The following is a 17,562-nucleotide window of genomic DNA, read 5'->3' as shown; positions in this document are numbered from 1 at the left end:
GATCTTTGAATTTGAAGCATTCATTATTTGACTGATACCTAAAATACATAATTTGCTACTTTATACTAACAGTTCTCAACTGTAAAGTGTGTTAAGTGATACCTTAAAGTTGGATGATGGATTTGAGGGAGTGGGGTGACAACTGTTGATTAGAATGGACAAAATTACTCTATTCCATAGGCTTAGGAGGAACTTCAAATGGAGTGAGTCTTTGGGTCCCCTTTGTAGCTAATGTTTCATCAAATTAATTTTCCTAGATCAGTGAAGTATGGAAATAACTGCAGAGGTTCTGATGGCTGCCCATGCCTGGTGACACACACACACAGACTCATTCCAAACTGAGTGGAGATTGCATTGGTTTGTTTCAGAATCTCAGAAACGAAGACCACGGCTTTAGGCAGTTCTGGAGAAAGATGCCTCCTGATTTACACATCCCTGCTCAGAGACCTTTACATTTCCTTTACATTCACCAGCAGTGTGCTGCCTACTGTTCACAAGTACTTGATTGCAGTAGCGTATGTCTTTCCCTATTTCTAAGAACCTTCTTGAAATGTTGACTGTGGTGATTGATACAGTTTATAAAAAGACAAAAAAATTATCCCTCATCCCTAAAGACAGACCACTTTAAATGAAAGATCAGTGAAAGCCTGGACTTGAAATGTAGTTGATGTTCCACAGTCCAGATGATAACTGGTTACTAATGGTGTTGGAGAGTCAGTTGATTAAGGAAAAGCAGTTGGAGTTTCGGCAGATAAGTCCTGTTCTGAAACTAATATTGAGAAGTTTGAAAAAACTTTGAGGATGGTAAAGTGACATCAGGTGAAAAGTATTCCAGGGTGTTTAAAAACATCTTTTGTGAATAAAGGCTGTTCTACATAATAGGCAAGATCTCTCTCTAATCTTCTTTCAGTGCATGAACTGTATAACTTTTTAGTGTTTTGAGTGGAATCAATAGAGGAGGTTTAGTGCCTCCTTTATGAGTAGTCAAAATGGCATGGAATGTTTCAGGTGATGATTGACATTGCACAAGAGTCGCAAGGTTTTGACTTGCTCAATGATACTAATGCTATTTTTATTTCTGCTGGAAACATCCTGGTGTGTTTTTAATCTTTTATGGGACTGAATGATGTTCTTGGTTTATAGTTGTGCTGAAGAATACATACAACTTCTCTCACATTCTACCTATCTCTGGAGCTAGAACTTAAATCTTTTTGCTCTGAGAAATGTTGACAAATACTATGTGGAGTTTTGTTTGTGTTTTTGTTTTGTTTAGGGTTGAAATTGCCAGGTAGCCAGTAGAGTAGTAAGAAATACTGGTACTAATCCTTCCAGTTTACACACAGGGAATAACTGCCATATATGCACAGTCTTAGGTGTATTGCAGCCCAAATTCACTGGGCTTTTTATATATGATTTTTTTTTGCCACACAGTATAACTGTAGGATGATTAGTATCATACTTGTGTAGTACTTTGCTTGTTTTCATGCTATGTGAAGGATTGAAATCTTGAAACAAGCCTGTAGATTCTCTTGCTTTGGCTTTTCCTGTTTTCTTAAAGTTAAGAATGTGTGAAATCAGTTTTCAGCTTGCTGAATAGTAGCTTTACATTTTCTTGCTGTTGTCTATCAGACTTTTACAAAAAAAAAGAAGCTTTTCTTTAAATGTATTTTTCTGCTTTTAGAATGTCTTTTACTCTTTCTAAGTAGCCCTGAAATGGAGGATCCAGAGTTTTTCTTCAATTGGTTATCCTTCTACTAACAGAAGTCCTCACCGACTCAGCTTTTAAGATTGTAGGGAGAAACTTTATTGTAAGGAATGCCCCTAGCCATCTGGGACTTGGATCTCTCCTAGCCTTGGTAAATCTCACATCCTCTTGAGTCAAAAGCCTGCAGTGCAGTCCCTCAAATCATGTGAGAGTATTAGAATTTTACATTGAGTTTGTTAGCAGTGAAGTTTTTTCTGAGTTAAGTATAAAAATGAGTAACATGCCATCTGTTCAATTTTTTAAGTTAATTTCTAAAATTGTGTCAAGTCTTTAGGTTTACAATAGTGTACTTCCCTTTAAAATTAAGTCTTGCAGCTCAATTCAAACATTTGCCTGGTTTAAAGTACAGACAGCTGACGAATAAGCCTTTCTGTATAAATTAAAAGGTGTATAAACTGAAGTCCAACATCTAACACAAAAGAGCTTCCGATCTTACTCTCCAAATCTAAGCTTTCCTCATCCCATCCTTTGGTACTTCAAAGCTAATACTGACAGGAAAAGGAGTAAATACCCAGAGGGTAAAGTTGAGTATCAAAATCTGAGGCAAAAACAAAAGAGAAGACTTCTTAACAAGACCCCACAACCCCTTACTATCCAGTGATTCTGATTTAAAACAAAGTCCTCTCTGTATGCAGAAGTGTGGTTGAGGTTTTTTTGTGGGTTTGAAGTTTTTTCATGATTTGAAGATTACCAAGTGTTATGGGAGAACAAGGAGTAAGTAACATGCTTGCCTTTCTGGTCCCCTGCAGGTGAAACATTTGGGTATTTGCAACCAGTGTGCCTGTTCTTTTTATGGAGACTTACCATCTTCATTCCTATTTACCCTGGACATCTTCCTTATGGACTCTAGAACATGTGTTCCAAACTGTTGCTGTGTTTGTAGAGTTCTTTATATACCCAAAGCTGTGAAGGTAAGTCAACAATGTTGGGAGTTTTTGTGGGTCATCAAAAAAGCTAAGGATGGATAACATGGTGGCAGGAGCAATGTGTGTATTGTGAATAAACACAACCTACTGTGTACATAAGTGAATATTTGTCGAAGATTTTGAAGAGCAGAACAGCTGTATGGACTTGGGAAAAGAGCCACAAGTGTTAACATGCCCCACTTAAAAAAGAACATCTTATTTAATGTATAGTCCTTTTCAATCTTCTCACTTCAGACAGGTCCTAAGATAGATGTCCTTCATCCCCTCATCCAGATCACTGATAATGACATTAAACAGAACTGGTCCCAATATGCCCTGGACTCCAATACTGGGGAGCACCACTTGTGACCAGGTGCCAACTGGATTTAACTCCATTCACCACCACTTTCTGGGCCCAGCCATCCAGCCAGTTTTTACTCAGCAAAGACTGAACCTGTCCAAGTCATGAAGAGCCAGTTTTTTCTCAAGGAAAGTTCCTCCAAATGTACCTGTAAATCAGTCTTCCTCTTTTCACACTGAAACACATTGGAGCCTGTTTGAATTTCTTAGAACATAGCTAAGATAAGCTAATTAGCTACTATATATGTGGGAGTGGACATTTAACAGTTGCCTTAACATCAGAGTTGGGGTCAAGCAGTGCTGAATGTCCTACAATATTACTCCTTAGAGCTTCTTATCTGGGCCTGTTCTCCATAGGTATCATGGGGATACTAGAGTCATTGGGATGGAGTAAAGTCTATGGCCTGTCCCTCTTCTCACCCTGCAGATGTCTGCTGAGTGGATTTTGTATTTCTGGTCAGATTTTGTATTTCTCCCTGACTTTCCATAATACTATGTGTAGGATTTTGGGTCAGGCCAGGTTGCAGGCCAGTGTTGTAGCATTTCGTAAGAGAAAGACTTTGCAGGATCCCTAGGGTAACCCAGTTCTGAATCTGACTGACTGAACACCCTCTTGGTAAAAACACAAGTGCTGTGTGAAATGGGTATATAGAAAGGATGGTGCCTTCCTACTTTTGTGTCCAGTCCCTAAATACTGCATTATAAATGTGTTTCAGTGAAGGGTTTATTTCTGCAACTGAAATTTGCACTTTTTGAAGTATAAAGATTTCTATGTATTTCTATATAAATGCTTCGATAAATACATTAGCAACAAAAGGAGGGATAAGGAGAATCTCCATCTTCTGTTGGATGCAGGAAGAAACAGTAACAAATTATGAGGGAAAGGCTGAGGTACTTAATGCCTTCTTTACCTCAGTGTAGTAGTAAGACCAGTTATTGTCCGGTTAGCCAGCCTCCTGAGCTGGAAGACAGGGACAGGCAGCAGGATGAAGCCCCCATAATCCAAGGGTAAATGGTGAGTAAAGGATCAGCAACTTTCTACACTGCTTAGACACACGCAAGTCTATGAGGCTAGGTGGGATCTACCAAAGGGTACTGAGAGAGGTGGCAGAAGTGCTTATCACCACTTTCCATCACTTACCAGCAGCCCTGGCTGGCAGGGAGGTCCCAGATGGTTGGAACTTAGGTGTCACATTTGCCATCTACAAGAACAGGCAGAAGGAAGATGTGAGAAACCACAGGCCTGTCAGCTTGACCTTAGTGCTGGGGAAGGTTATGGAGCAGATCTTGAGTGCAATCACACAGCACATGCAGGACAGCCAGGTCATCTGCACCAGCCAGCAGGGGTTTAGGAAACACGGGTCCTGCTTGACCAACCTGGTGTCCTATGACAAAGTGACCTGTTTAGTGAATGAGGGAAAGATTGGGTGTTACCTGTCTAAACTTCAGTAAGGCCTTTGACACTGTCTCCCACAACGTTTTCCTTGAGAAAAAACTGGCTCTTCATGACTTGGACAGGTTCAGTCTTTGCTGAGTAAAAACTGGCTGAATGGCTGGGCCCAGAAAGTGGTGGTGAATGGAGTTAAATCCAGTTGGCACCTGGTCACAAGTGGTGCTCCCCAGGGCATATTGGGACCAGTTCTGTTTAATGTCATTATCAGTGATCTGGATGAGGGGGTTGAGTACACGCTTATTTTGCATACTTTCTGCCTAAATTGAGCAGGGGTGTTTCTCCTGGAGGATAGGAAGGCTCTGCAGAGGAATCTTGACAGGCTGGTGTGCTGAGGCCAGTGGTATGATGTTCAACCAGATGAGGTGCCAGGTCCTGCCCTCGGGTCACAGTGACTTCATGCAGTGCTGTAGGCTTGGGGAAGCATGGGTGGAAGATGCCCACCGGAAAAGGAGCCTGGGGGTGCTGGTTGACAGTGGCTGAACATGAGCCAGCTGTGCCCAGGTAGCCAAGAAGGCTAATGGCATCCTGGCCTGTATCAATATTGTGGCCAGCAGGAGCAGGGCAGTAGTTGTCTCCCTGTACTTAGCACTGGTGAAGCCACACCTTGAATACTGTGTCCAGTTCTGGGCCCCTCACTACAAAGAGGACATTGAGGTGCTGGAGCATGTCCAGAGATGGGCAACAGAGCTGGTGAGGGGTCTGGAGCACAAGTCCTATGAGCTGCTGAGGGAGCTGGGAGTGTTTAGTCTGGAGTAAAGGAGGCTTGAGGGGGAACCTTATCACTGTCAACAACTATCTGAATGGAGGTTGTAATGAGGGGGGTCAGTCTCTTCTCCCAGGTCACAAGCAGTAGGACAAGCAAGAGGAAAAGGCCTCAAATTGCGTCAGGGAAAGTTTAGATTGGATATTCAGGAAAATTTTGTCACTGAAGTGTTTAATCAAGCTTTGGAACAGGCTGCCCAGGGAGGTGGCTGAGTCACCATCCCTGGAGGTATTTAAAAGACATGTAGATGTGGCACTTAGGGACATGGTTTAGTAGTGGACTTGGCAGTGTTAGGTTAACGATTGGACTTAATGATCTGAGAGGTCTTTTCCAACCTAAATGATTGTATGATTCAATGATTGTTGGTGACATGATGTTAAATAATGTCGTAAGTGGCTTTTGTGTACAGCAATTATAATTTCAAGAATATCCCTCATTCCCTCTATTGCTTGGCTGAGGGTAAAACCTTGTGCAGCCTGTTACTGTTAGAGCGCACAGCAGTCCTAATGCTGGAGTTCTCAACCTACTGTGTACAAGGGGTTAATTTGTTTCCATCACTGGGGATTTGAATTCCTTGTCTGTGCTGAGGTCACTGTCACTGTTAAATGACAGATGTCTTTCTGAAAATCCCTTGCATCTTTCCTTGTGTTGTAAAGTTCAGTGACTGCAATAACAGGGTGTTGTTCTTTAATAACTGTTAAATTTATTCTTTAGAGAATTTACAAAGATGTCCTATTGCTCTGGGAGAGCTCCCTTGATGCCGAACTCTGCATTTTCTTTTTGCATAATGCCTACAGATTTAGAGCCACTGTACTCCCAGTTGTATAGCTTCTGTATCCCTTGTTCAGTGCTGCTGAAATACTCGTAAATCTCCTTTCTTCTAGAGGCTTTGTGCAGCAGCTGGGGTATGACAATAAGGTCCCTGATCTATAATTCCAGACAGCCCCAGAGGGTGAACAGATCGACCAATCCTCATCCCCAACGTAAACCCAGGGAACTCACTGTCCCTGGGAGGTAGTTGTCTAATGCTTTCTATTTGTATTCTGCATGAAACTCTTCTTGATGCTGGACTGTTGTTCACTTAGAGAATTATCCAGTGCACAGTATATAAACTCCCACTAGAGATTGAATGCATGTAAATAAAGCATGCCTTAAGTCTAGCATAATGTAACTTTAAGTGAGAAGAAGAAATAGACTCAATCTAAGCACCTTGTAAAGCTGCATTCACTGCTAAGATCTGCACAATGCAGTCACAATCTGCATTTCTATGTCACACGGATAAGAGGTGTAAGGAGGACAGCTGTATATAGGTTTTCTAATTCCAGGGATTTCCTGGCTTTTTATTGATTTGACGAGAATACAACACTGGCTTTTTAAAATAACAGCTGTTTTTAAATACTCTTGTGGAATAGAAACATTTATGTTGTAACAAAGAGACATAGTTTGAAAAATGTGATTGCTTGACCTTTATGCTACACACGCCTCATGGAAATGTTACTTTATACTCTGTTTTCACACCACCTAAAAGCCTGGCAGGCATTTCAGAGTACAGACAGAAGATGATCCCTGCCCTATAGCTGTTGCAATCTCCCTGTAATCTCTAGCTATATTCACTTCAGCTGTATGATTTTTGCAACTTTCATGTCTGTGTAGCAGCATTGACATGTATTTTAACTATAAATTATTTAGAACATATCTGCTTGAAAGCTAGTACTCATTTACTCATAAACCTTCATCATCTGCTTAAACATTGAGATTAATGAAGTGTAAAAGGCTATTTTTAAGTGTGAGGTGTTATGCACATGCTATCAGTCTTTGATTGCACTTGGTTTATCCAAGCAGCTTTAATGCTGACAAAATTGTCAGACCAATTTTATTTTCTGCAACAGCTTTAAAGGAGATTAAACTGCTTCAGTTTAGTGATTTGCTATTTGCCAGAAAAATACGTTCAGTATATGGAAAGTAGTCACATTTTGATAGAAGTAGTGCGCTCTGTGCCAAGGCCCATGGCAGCAGCACAGGCAGGGCAGCACCCAGTCTGCTTTAGTACGACTGAGTGCTGGATACCTCATCAGCACTAGTCTTACCAAACTGATGGTTCTGCTGATACTATAGAAATGCTATTCCATAAAAAAATCTAATCTATAAAGAAAAGATGGAATGTTTTCTTATTTTCATCTGTAATTTCACATTAGTTTCTTGTGCATAGTTTTAAGAACTGGTAGTCTTCTCTGTAATTCTCTCAGAAAGGCAGTGTGCCACTGGTCTGCTAGAAGGCATAAGAATAGCTTACTTACAGAGGACAAACCATGCAAGTCATATTTGACTTGTATTTCAGTCCCCTTTGTAAAGATAGCTCTGCATTTATGGTCTTTAACCTGTCCTTTCTCAGATGGGAATTCAGGAAGGCTGAGAAAAAAATCCTATTTAAACTGCTGTTTTAAACAAATGATTCAGTTTCCCAAGTTGAATATCAAAGCGTATAAATTCATCCCTAATAAACTTGGATTTGTACTGAGTTAAAGGTTATTAAACTGCAGTAGCCTGTTTGAATTAGGGTGGTGTTTGTTTTCAGATGATCTAAACAAAGGATGTCTCAAGCTCTGAAAGTAAACGTAAAATAATCAGTCTCTTTAGTCTTAGTTAATTGCAGCAAAATTCGGTAGGGACAAAGTCCTTGTGAATGTAAGAACGTTTACATCAATAAGTGTTCAGAGCACTAAAAGTTCTATGCCAAAGTACTGGGGTTTCCTAATTACTTTTGCGTAAGAGCTAAGCACTGTGCTTGTTGAGGAGATGGATGTTACTGGTTACAATATTGATGTAATGTATGATGTAATGTATGAGGTAATGTAGTCTTAGCTAAAATGAATTTCACTTCAATGTTAATTTGTATTTGTTTTATCCTTGCTGCTCTCAGGAAGTTTGTTTTATCTGGAGATTCATGACAATATGATTTTTTGGACATTAAACATGGCCAAAATAAGGAAAGACCTTTATTGAAGAGAACTAGCTTGCTTCCATTTCACTGATTTTTCAAGCAATCAGATTATCAATTTTGTTTCTTACAAAAAATGCTCACAGACTTTATCAAACTTCTTTAACAGTGTTTGAAACATTTTTCTTTATGATCAAGAATGGTTTTCAAGAAAGTACAAGTATTTCAAAACGTTTAGAACATGAAAGCATGGGACATTTTAAGTGCAGCGGGATTTTTTGGTGAAAGTTTTATTCTTACAAAAAGGCATTATTTCAAGCAACAAGTCCCCAGCTTCCTACCTTACAGAAGTTGTGGGCCTCAGAATGTCAATTTTACTTGCTGTTTTTCTAGATGCTATAGCTTTTACTTCTTTTCATCCATATCGTAAATACATATTTAATTTCCATGGAAATAAGCTGAGAGAACATGTCAAAATCAGAGGCAGCTAAATCCCACATATTTGTTAGGATATTATCTTCATTTACCCTTTTGCTTCCTTCTAAGTGTCTTCTGCTCCATTTGGAATCTTTCATGTCTCAAGCCTGTGGAGGGTGCCATAATGTGCCAGGGTACCCTGTTGTGCTAATTGTTCTTTCTACGTATTAGCTGTGTCAAACAAATCTTTTTCTTTGGTTGATGTCATTGTAAATCCAGACTGACTTTCTTTTCTGCCTCTCTTCATTCCTTCTTCCCCTATCGTATTTCCTTTTCCACTCATGGTCTCTAATTTGTCATCAAAGTGGTAAGGATATTTTATACAGACTGATTTCTTCTTCCTTATCCTTCAGTTCTACCACTGTTTTTTACAACCTGAATCAATGATAAATGTTGCTGGAAGTGTAAGTATGGACAGACAGGCAAGTATTAATCTTTGAAAGAACATAAAAAAGGAGTTGTCCATCTTCTGATATTTTTGTTTACTATATATTTATAGAAGAAACTGTATTTAAATCCAGATGCAATTGTAGCACTGAACACTTACGTTCAGATAGATCTAACTTCAGGGTACCTTTCATATTTCAAAAATAAAGTGCTTGAGAGTTTAAGTGATTAAAATAGGACAGAGGAAATGCAGAACAAGAATGCAATGTTTCATGAGTCCTTTCATTTTATTTCAGACCCCAACTCACTTCTTCTAAGAGGTTTTTAGCTGTTTAGTTCCTGAGAATCATATTTGCTTTCCAAATGGAGTTTTGCCATAAGTTTTTTCCCCCCAAAATTATTGGGGAATTCTTTTTCCTAACTTAAGAAAAATAATCTCTATTATAAGGGGCTTGATTTTTATTTTTATTATGTTTAAATCAATGTTCATCTTTTGTGAAATCCTTTTGGACTTTTTTGGCAGACTGTCATAAACTCAAGCTGGTTGGCCTTTTTTAACATTACAGTAACAGTGTACAAATGCAGAATGTTTGTTTTCCCTAGGAATAGTACATTTCTACTTCTAGTTTTGTTGAACTTTGCATGATGGAGTACAGTTGTGATAATACTACTTTAAAATCCTTAACTGTCCTCATAAAACTTCTTGTATTTGTTCCTTTCCTCTGATTGGGTCAGAAAACATAACCCTTCACAGGAGAACAGGCTTCAGGTTGCTCCAGTTCTGTCAGTGGAGATAAACTACTTTCTTAAAGTCATAGGGGTTAAGTCCTTTACATTGACCTCTCAATCTGAAGAGCTGTTATGGGTTGGGAAAGGATTGCTTTGAAGAAGTTTTGTTGTGGTCCTTCTAGTTTTTTATGTTTGGCTGCTATTTGGGAGCACTGGTAGTTAACAAAACAAGACCAAACAGGAAAAACCCAAACCAAATAAAACCCCCCCAAACAAAACACCGAAAATGTTCTCGAATGAGTGGTCGTATCACAGTGAAGCATTGCTTTAGAAGTAACTGAATAAGAGACAAGCAAGGATTCTCTGCTTGTGTTTAGCTCTTCCAAAGACTTCTGATGTCTTGTGGGACTTCATTTAATCTTCTCATTTGTTTAAGGAAATTATAAAATTAATAAAGCAGCTGAAAATATTTTGAGATTCCAAGTGAGAGAGTCTACCACAGAATCACATATTTTGTTGCTACCATGACTTAATAACCCCAGGACTTCTGTGTTCTTTTCTGAAGAAGACACTTGCATTTAATTCCTTTTTCATGTGCTTGCTCAGTGATCCAGTCCTTGAATTTCCAAAGTGGATCTCCATGGTTTCCATTCAAAAGCTTGTTATTTCTTGCATTTGAAGCTTATCAGGTTTTCAGGTTCTCTTGAAAGACTTGCTTTTTAAATTTTTTTTTTTTTTTTTCTTTTCTGGGAAGTTCACAAAAAAGGAGTTGTTGTTCTTTAAAACAAGCTCAGGATTAAAAAGAAACCCCAACAAAGTCTGAATTGCTGAGTCTGTCTGGCTATCTGTCTTTAGACTTTATAATGGAGCCCACTGGTGTAGTTTCTGTGCAGCAGTGTGGTTAATAAAATGAGATCCCAAGTGAACTTGGAGGCTTTTTATCCTCTGCGGTGGTAGACAGCCGAGCCTGGTGTAATCCTGAGATGATCAGTGTTGATTTGTTAGCTTCGTCAGGGAGTGGAACCTAGACCAAGACTGAGAAAAGGCCTTTTCGCCCCTTCTCGCTCACTGGATAGTGTGTGCTCTTCTTATATCTTTACAAGCTTTACAGAGCAGGAGCTGTCTCAGAAGTTTTGCCATTAACCCTAACAGAAAGTAACTTTTACTCACCATCCTGATTCTTGGATTTTAGTAAGAATCAGATCTGAAGGGTTGCTAATATGACTGGAATAAAACATGTTGGAAAAATCGTTAGTGGGGGCTCGTTCTGTGTGAAGAGGGGCTTTTCTCTGGAGTAAATCAAGAGCGTGTCTAAAAAAGGTGTGCTCCCTTTGTTTTGCTTCATACTGGATTTCAAAGAGTACAGTTAACAAAGAGGGTGTAGCCTGTGTATTTATCTGCAGTAGATGCAAATGCTTCGTTATGTTTTAAGGTTAATGACATACTCTGGATGTTTGACCTAGTGTGCTGTAGTGTGCAATACAAGTAGCATGAGTCATCTGTCTTAGTTTAGGACTTCATTAAAATGCAATCGACATTCATTATATTCCATGTATGCCTACTTTTGGCTGATGGCTTCAGTTAACAAAAGGTGAGGGGATGGGGTGGAAGGTGTCTCGGTAGCTTTTAATTTCATATAAGCAATAGTTGGTTTATTCCTATTTGGTTTTAGCCATCATGATGTTAAGGACATTGTCTCAGTCTCCTTATTTCATAGAACTGACTGGGGACATGGGAAATATTCACTGGAAGCTCTTATCACTCTTCAGTGGGAAGGGAGGACGAACAGAAAATGGCATTCAAAGAGGAGTATTTTTTCTTTTGGTGTTTTAATTAAGTGTGTATTACGAGAAAGCACTGAACAAACTGCAAGTTTAAACAGGAGCAGTAAAACTGTTGCCATTAAATTAACAGTGTCTGAGTGTAGTAATCATTGTATTGATTCTGTGGTCACAAGTATTTAGCACAAATGAAACTTCAATTTCTCATGGAAGAAGCAGAGTAATGAAGAGAGGTTTTCTACTTCTGTTTCAGTGATTTCAGTCATAGATGTTCAGCACTTTTTAGTGCAACAGAGAGAAAATCTACAGAGCAGACTGATTCCTGCTTTCTTGTCCAGGTCTTGCCTCTTATAACAGCAAAACAAACCCAGAATTTTTGAGGAATATAGCTTGTAAAAAGAAAGGGATGTGAGAGAAAGCAGAGATAGAAGCATTGCTGTTGTCCTTCATGCACTGAAATGGAGTGCCTATGCTTGGTAGCCTCAGTAACAGATGACTAAATGAGTAATTTTGGGACAGTGTCTTACAGCTGAATATAATTAAAAGCATTTAGTGATCATTCCTCCAATGGTACTTTTCATGTTTAATCATAAACTGGTTGGTTGGTGGGTTTTATCATATTTTCCAAATAGTTTTAGAGAATTCACATAGTATTTATAGTGTGACAGGCCAGTCAGTCTCATCTCAGTGCCTGGCAAGATCATAGAGCAGATCCTCCTAAAAATTGTGCAAAGACATGTGGAAAATTAGGTGATTGGTAACAGCCAACATGGCTCTACTACAGGAAAATCATATCTGACAAATTTTGAGCCTTCCACATAGAGATTTAGTGCTGGTTGATGAAGGAAGAGCAACTGATGTCATTTATCTGGACTTGTGCAAAGCATTTCACACTGCCCCACATGACGTCCTTGTCTCTAAACTGGGCAGGCATAGATTTGATGGATGGACTACCTGGTGGATGGGGAATTGACTGAATGGCCACACTCGAAGAGCTGTGGTCAACAGCTCGATGTCCAAGTGGAATCCAGCAAGTGGTAACTGGTGGTGTTCCTCGGGGCTCAGTATCGGGACCGGCTCTGTTTAGCAGCTTTGTTGGTGACGTGGACAGTGGGAGCAAGAGCACCCTCAGTCAGTCTGACAATGACACCGAGCTGTGCGGTGTGGCCGACACGCTGCAGGGAAGGGATGCCATCCAGAGGGACACGGACAGGCTGGAGATGTGGGCCCGTGTGAACCTCGTGAAGTTCAACAAGGCCAAGTGCAAAGTCCTGCACCTGGCTTGGGGCAATCCCAAACACTGACACAGGCTGGGCAGAGAATGGATTGAGAGCAGCCCTGAGGAGGAGGACTCGGGGGTTTTGGTTGACAAGATGCTCAGCACGAGCCAGCAATGCGCACTGGCAGCCCAGAAAGCCAACGCTATCCTGGGCTGCAGCCAAAGCATCATGGCCAGCAGGTGGATGGAGGTGACTCTCCCCCCTGCTCTGCTCTCACGAGGCAATACACAGAGTGCTGTGTCCAGCTCTGGGGCCCCAGCATAAGAAAGATATGGACCTGTTGGAATGGGTCCTTTTGAGGGCAATGAAGATGATCAGAGGGCTGGAGCACCTCTCCTGTGAAAACAGGCTGAGAGAATTGGAGTTGTTCAGCCTGGAGAAGAGAAGGCTCTGGGGAGAGCTTAGAGCCCCTTCCAGTACCTGAAGAGGCTTCCAAGAGAGCTGGAGAGGGGCTTTTTACATGGACAAATAGTGATAGAACAAGGGGGAATGGCTTTAAACTGAAAAAGGGTAGGTTTTGATTGGATTAGGAAGAAATTCTTTAGTATGTGGGTGGTGAGGCCCTGGAACAGGTTATCCAGGGAAACTACGGATGCCCCATCCGTGCAAGTGTTCCAGGCCAGCCTGGTAGGTCTTTGAGCAACCTATTCTATTGGAAGGTGTCCCAGCCTGTGGCAGAGGGTTTAGAACTATATGATCTTACTCTCCCTCACTGGAGATACTAAAGAATCATCTGGATGCAATCCTGTGCAGTGTACTCTAGGAAGAGTCTGCTTGAACAGGGAGGTTGGACCAGATGACCCCGTTGTCCCTTCCAACCTTACTCATTTGGTGACTGTGATTCTGTCATCTCCAAGGTCCTTTCCAACCCAAACATGCTATGAGTCTACTTCCACATTTAAACTCAATAAATGGGGACAATAACTGTGACTTTGATTTTCTGCTTGGTCAAGACAGACTGTGTAACTGTAACTGAATTCTGACCTCTCTAGAATTCTGTGAAGTCTGGGACTTTGGACACATTTCTGATTTTTCTGTCTTCTCACACAGTGTGGGAATTGACAGGTAGAGGGCAGCAAAGTTCTATTTTTTTAAGTAAAGTTCAAACCATTTTTTATTGAAGTGTTTTTTATCAAGATAAATAATGATTATGTCAGTTTGATGCATTGGTTAGTACTCTTCTGATTCAAAATTAATATAAAAATTTCAATTGAAAATATTTACTAAAATACAAATAAATGTAAAAGAGCCTTGCCTTCAGTATGTCTTAACCAGTTGTGAAATAGCTACAATAAAGGAAAAAAAAAAATCATTTGCAAGATCAATTAAGGACTGGCTTTCTGACATCATAGTGAGAAACTTGTGCTGGTTTCTGCCAAAATCTGTAATTACAGACTGCATGCTGAATTTTATAATTGGAAACCAAATGGCATCACCCACAGATATTTCCCACTTCACTTCAGAAAGAAAAAATGAAAGGGAATCTTGCATGTGGCTCTGGATTGATTTTTGGATAAATGCCCTATCTTTGCCTCATTTATCTCACAATGTGAAATTATTCATATTAGTCAGCAGTGACACTCTATTCCCCTGTGAGTCCTTAAGTGTAGTCATGAAATGATGGCATTGAGTTTGAAATCAGTTACTCCTCCAGCATCAGTGTGTGAGCTGTAAACATTTCACAAGAGGAGCAGAAAAAGCATTAAAGTAAAACTACAAGTGTAAGTGGAAGTTAATTCTCGTGAATTCACCCAAAAGGGAATACCCATGCATTACTTCTGCCATTAATAATGAATGCTGGTCATTAATGCAGAAAGTAGAATTTACTTGTTAAGTGCATAGGAACATATACATATATTATCTTTCAGAGTGATTATGATGTTGTACTGTTTATCTAGTACCATTGCTGGGTACTAGTTACTGCCTGTTACTGTACAATGAGTATGCACTGAATTTGAGCTCAAAGCCCTGGATTGATAAGGAGGATCAGAGTCAGAAGCTGATAACAGCCATGCTTTATTGTGACTTCCTGGTCTGAAGTACATCTGCAAAATAAACCCCAAACAAAACTCCAAGACTCTATTCAAATGTTCTGGCTCATTTTCATAGTTAATTTCCATATCATGTAGATTCTCTGAAGACAGGGAGTTGCACAGCTATGTAAGGACTTACAGTGGCTCATCAGGTCTGAAATGTTCCGATTTTTGTATCGTCTGATTGAAGCTGTCACATTAGGAGTAGTTCTTCAGTCTTGTCCTCTTTGCTCTCTGTATGCATACTCGAAACCTATACTTTCAGCCATGTGCAAGTTAGCAATTAATTTTACTTTTTTGTGCATAGTGGATTCATAAATGTAGGGAAGAAGTTTGCAAAATGGAAAAACTAAGTCTGAGTTTGAAAGTTGTAAACACAAAGATGCTGTCTGTACTTTGCATATTTCAGAGATGGAAAGTATTTTGCAGGTTTAAATTGTGAAACAATGCCACTCAAATAGCTTTTTATTATTTTTGGAAGGTTTTTATGGAAGCAGTGTAATTTTAAACATATTGCATTAATTTTATCTCATGTGCTGGGCCTTTACTGCTGTCAACAGGTGCCCTCTTTGAATGCTATGGAGAGCACAATTTGGCATTCACGTTCTTAGTCTTACTGCGCTTGAGAGTTTGCATCATGTTTTGTTTTCCCTCTCTTGTTCATTCATTCATCAGTGATTCCTGGGGAACTAGCACTGTACTTAGTTTTAATGTGTCTTTTTGAAGGACATCATATTAGTTTTTCCATGTCCTTCCTTTGTACGTAATTATTCTTGCACCTCTCCCAGACAAAATCTTGAAGTGCTTATTCTGGCTGAAACTGTAACCCCAAATTATTGCAGATATTTTGAAATACTTCCTGCTCTATCTAAACCAAATTTTCAGGCATATTGCTTTGAACCCCATCACATCAGGATAAATGAGTCTTAAGTTGTGTCTTGGCTATGGTTTTATTTTAGTTTTTAAAGTCTTGTTATTTGTTTATGGTAACAATTTCATGTCAGGCAAAAATGTATTATCAAAAATGAATACACATTTGTAAACACTGTATTGAAGTAAGAACTATTTAAGTATTGGATAAGGAATACTGTGTATTTAAGCATTAAAATATTTATTGCATATTCTTCATATAGGTGACAAATATTTGTATCTGCAAAAGAAATGGTAAGAAATCTAGTAATTTTGTACACAATAGAGTCATCAAAAATACAACAATCCATAAATCAGGAATATAATGTTAGCTAATGGGTTGCATTGTAGTGTGAAGTTACATGAACCTTTATGCTGTAAGAGCATAAAGCAGCTTTAAGCAAGTTGGCTGTTTTAATTTCTTCATGGCTAACGTTTAGCAAGTATGATTTATGAATTTTTAATGATGTGTTGGTTTTGTGATGTTGTTGTTGTTGTTTTGTTCTGTTTTGTGGGTTTTTTATAGCAGAAAAGTGCGAGGAGGGTAAAGCCACAATTTAGGCATTGCTACTTTGAATCCAAGGTAGATCCAAGACACACATTTTTGTGATCAAATCCTATAATCTAAAAATAAGCTACACTGAAAGACTGAAACACCCTTTACTGTGTAGCATCACAAAAGCATAGCTAGTATAATGTGCAAAATACTGCATTTTTCATTGGCAAGGCTACGTCTGTAGTGCTGCTGGTAAAAAACAGATTGACATTTGGTCATTATTTCTTATCAAGGGTGTTTTACTTGTAATGCTATTTGACAGCTATATTCTAGGTCTGACAGCATTGAACCAGCTTAATTCCCACTGAACTGCTCTAAATACGTGGTATTGCAATCAGTTTAACAACCCCTGGAGGCAATAAAATCTCTCCTTTGAACACACACAAGGGGAAGAAATCTAAGATTTATAAAGGGCAGCAAGTATTCAAGATAGGGGCAAAGTTTATGTGTGAGCCTATAATTGATGTTTCCTTTGTTGGAAAAGAAAGCTTGAGGATGCTTTAAGAATTAATCTTTAACAAGATCTAATCTGCACTAACAAGATCTGCTCAAGATGAGTGAGAGTAAGGTATGATACCAAGAGTTTTGTCATGTTCAGCCAACAATGAAAATTCAAAGGTACTCTGTAGTTTAGGAACATTTTTGAGCAGATCAAGAAACTTCACAATTAGATGTGAAATGTGCTAGAGCTCCCTGCCGCAGGTGGAGGAGAGTAGAACTCATAACCTAGGCCGCTTCTTCTCTGCCGTATATTCAGGTGAGCATTCCTAAGGCTATAAGAGCTTCCCATTATCTGCTGAACATACAGGATAGGTGGGAAGGTGCTATAAGTTTGCTCCTTTTGTTCTTGCAATTTGGCAGATCAGGCAGTGACAAAACAAGGGTAGATGCTGATGAACTTATCAAATAGTATCTTACTTTCCAAGGGATACCCAGTGCTTTAAGAATTACTGTATTTGGTATTACCCATCAATAAAATGTGGTTGCCACTAGGATGAGTGATGGTCTTTCATCCAAAGAAAGAAGAGTATTATAGAAAAATATAAACCCCATAGTTGTCGTATACTTTAATAAAGGTACTGTTAATGGCATAGGAACGTGTCATTAAAATATATATAAGAACCTTTGCATTTGTAGGATGAGCTTTAGGGAAAAAGGTTTTCAGAGCCTGCCTGGCTTCCATTTGCAGAACTACACAGTGCAGGATTAAAACATAACTGTCCAAG

This window comes from Corvus moneduloides, chromosome 9, assembly GCF_009650955.1.
Source record: "Corvus moneduloides isolate bCorMon1 chromosome 9, bCorMon1.pri, whole genome shotgun sequence".
Taxonomy (NCBI): domain Eukaryota; kingdom Metazoa; phylum Chordata; class Aves; order Passeriformes; family Corvidae; genus Corvus; species Corvus moneduloides.
Note: the sequence above shows the minus strand (reverse complement) of the source record.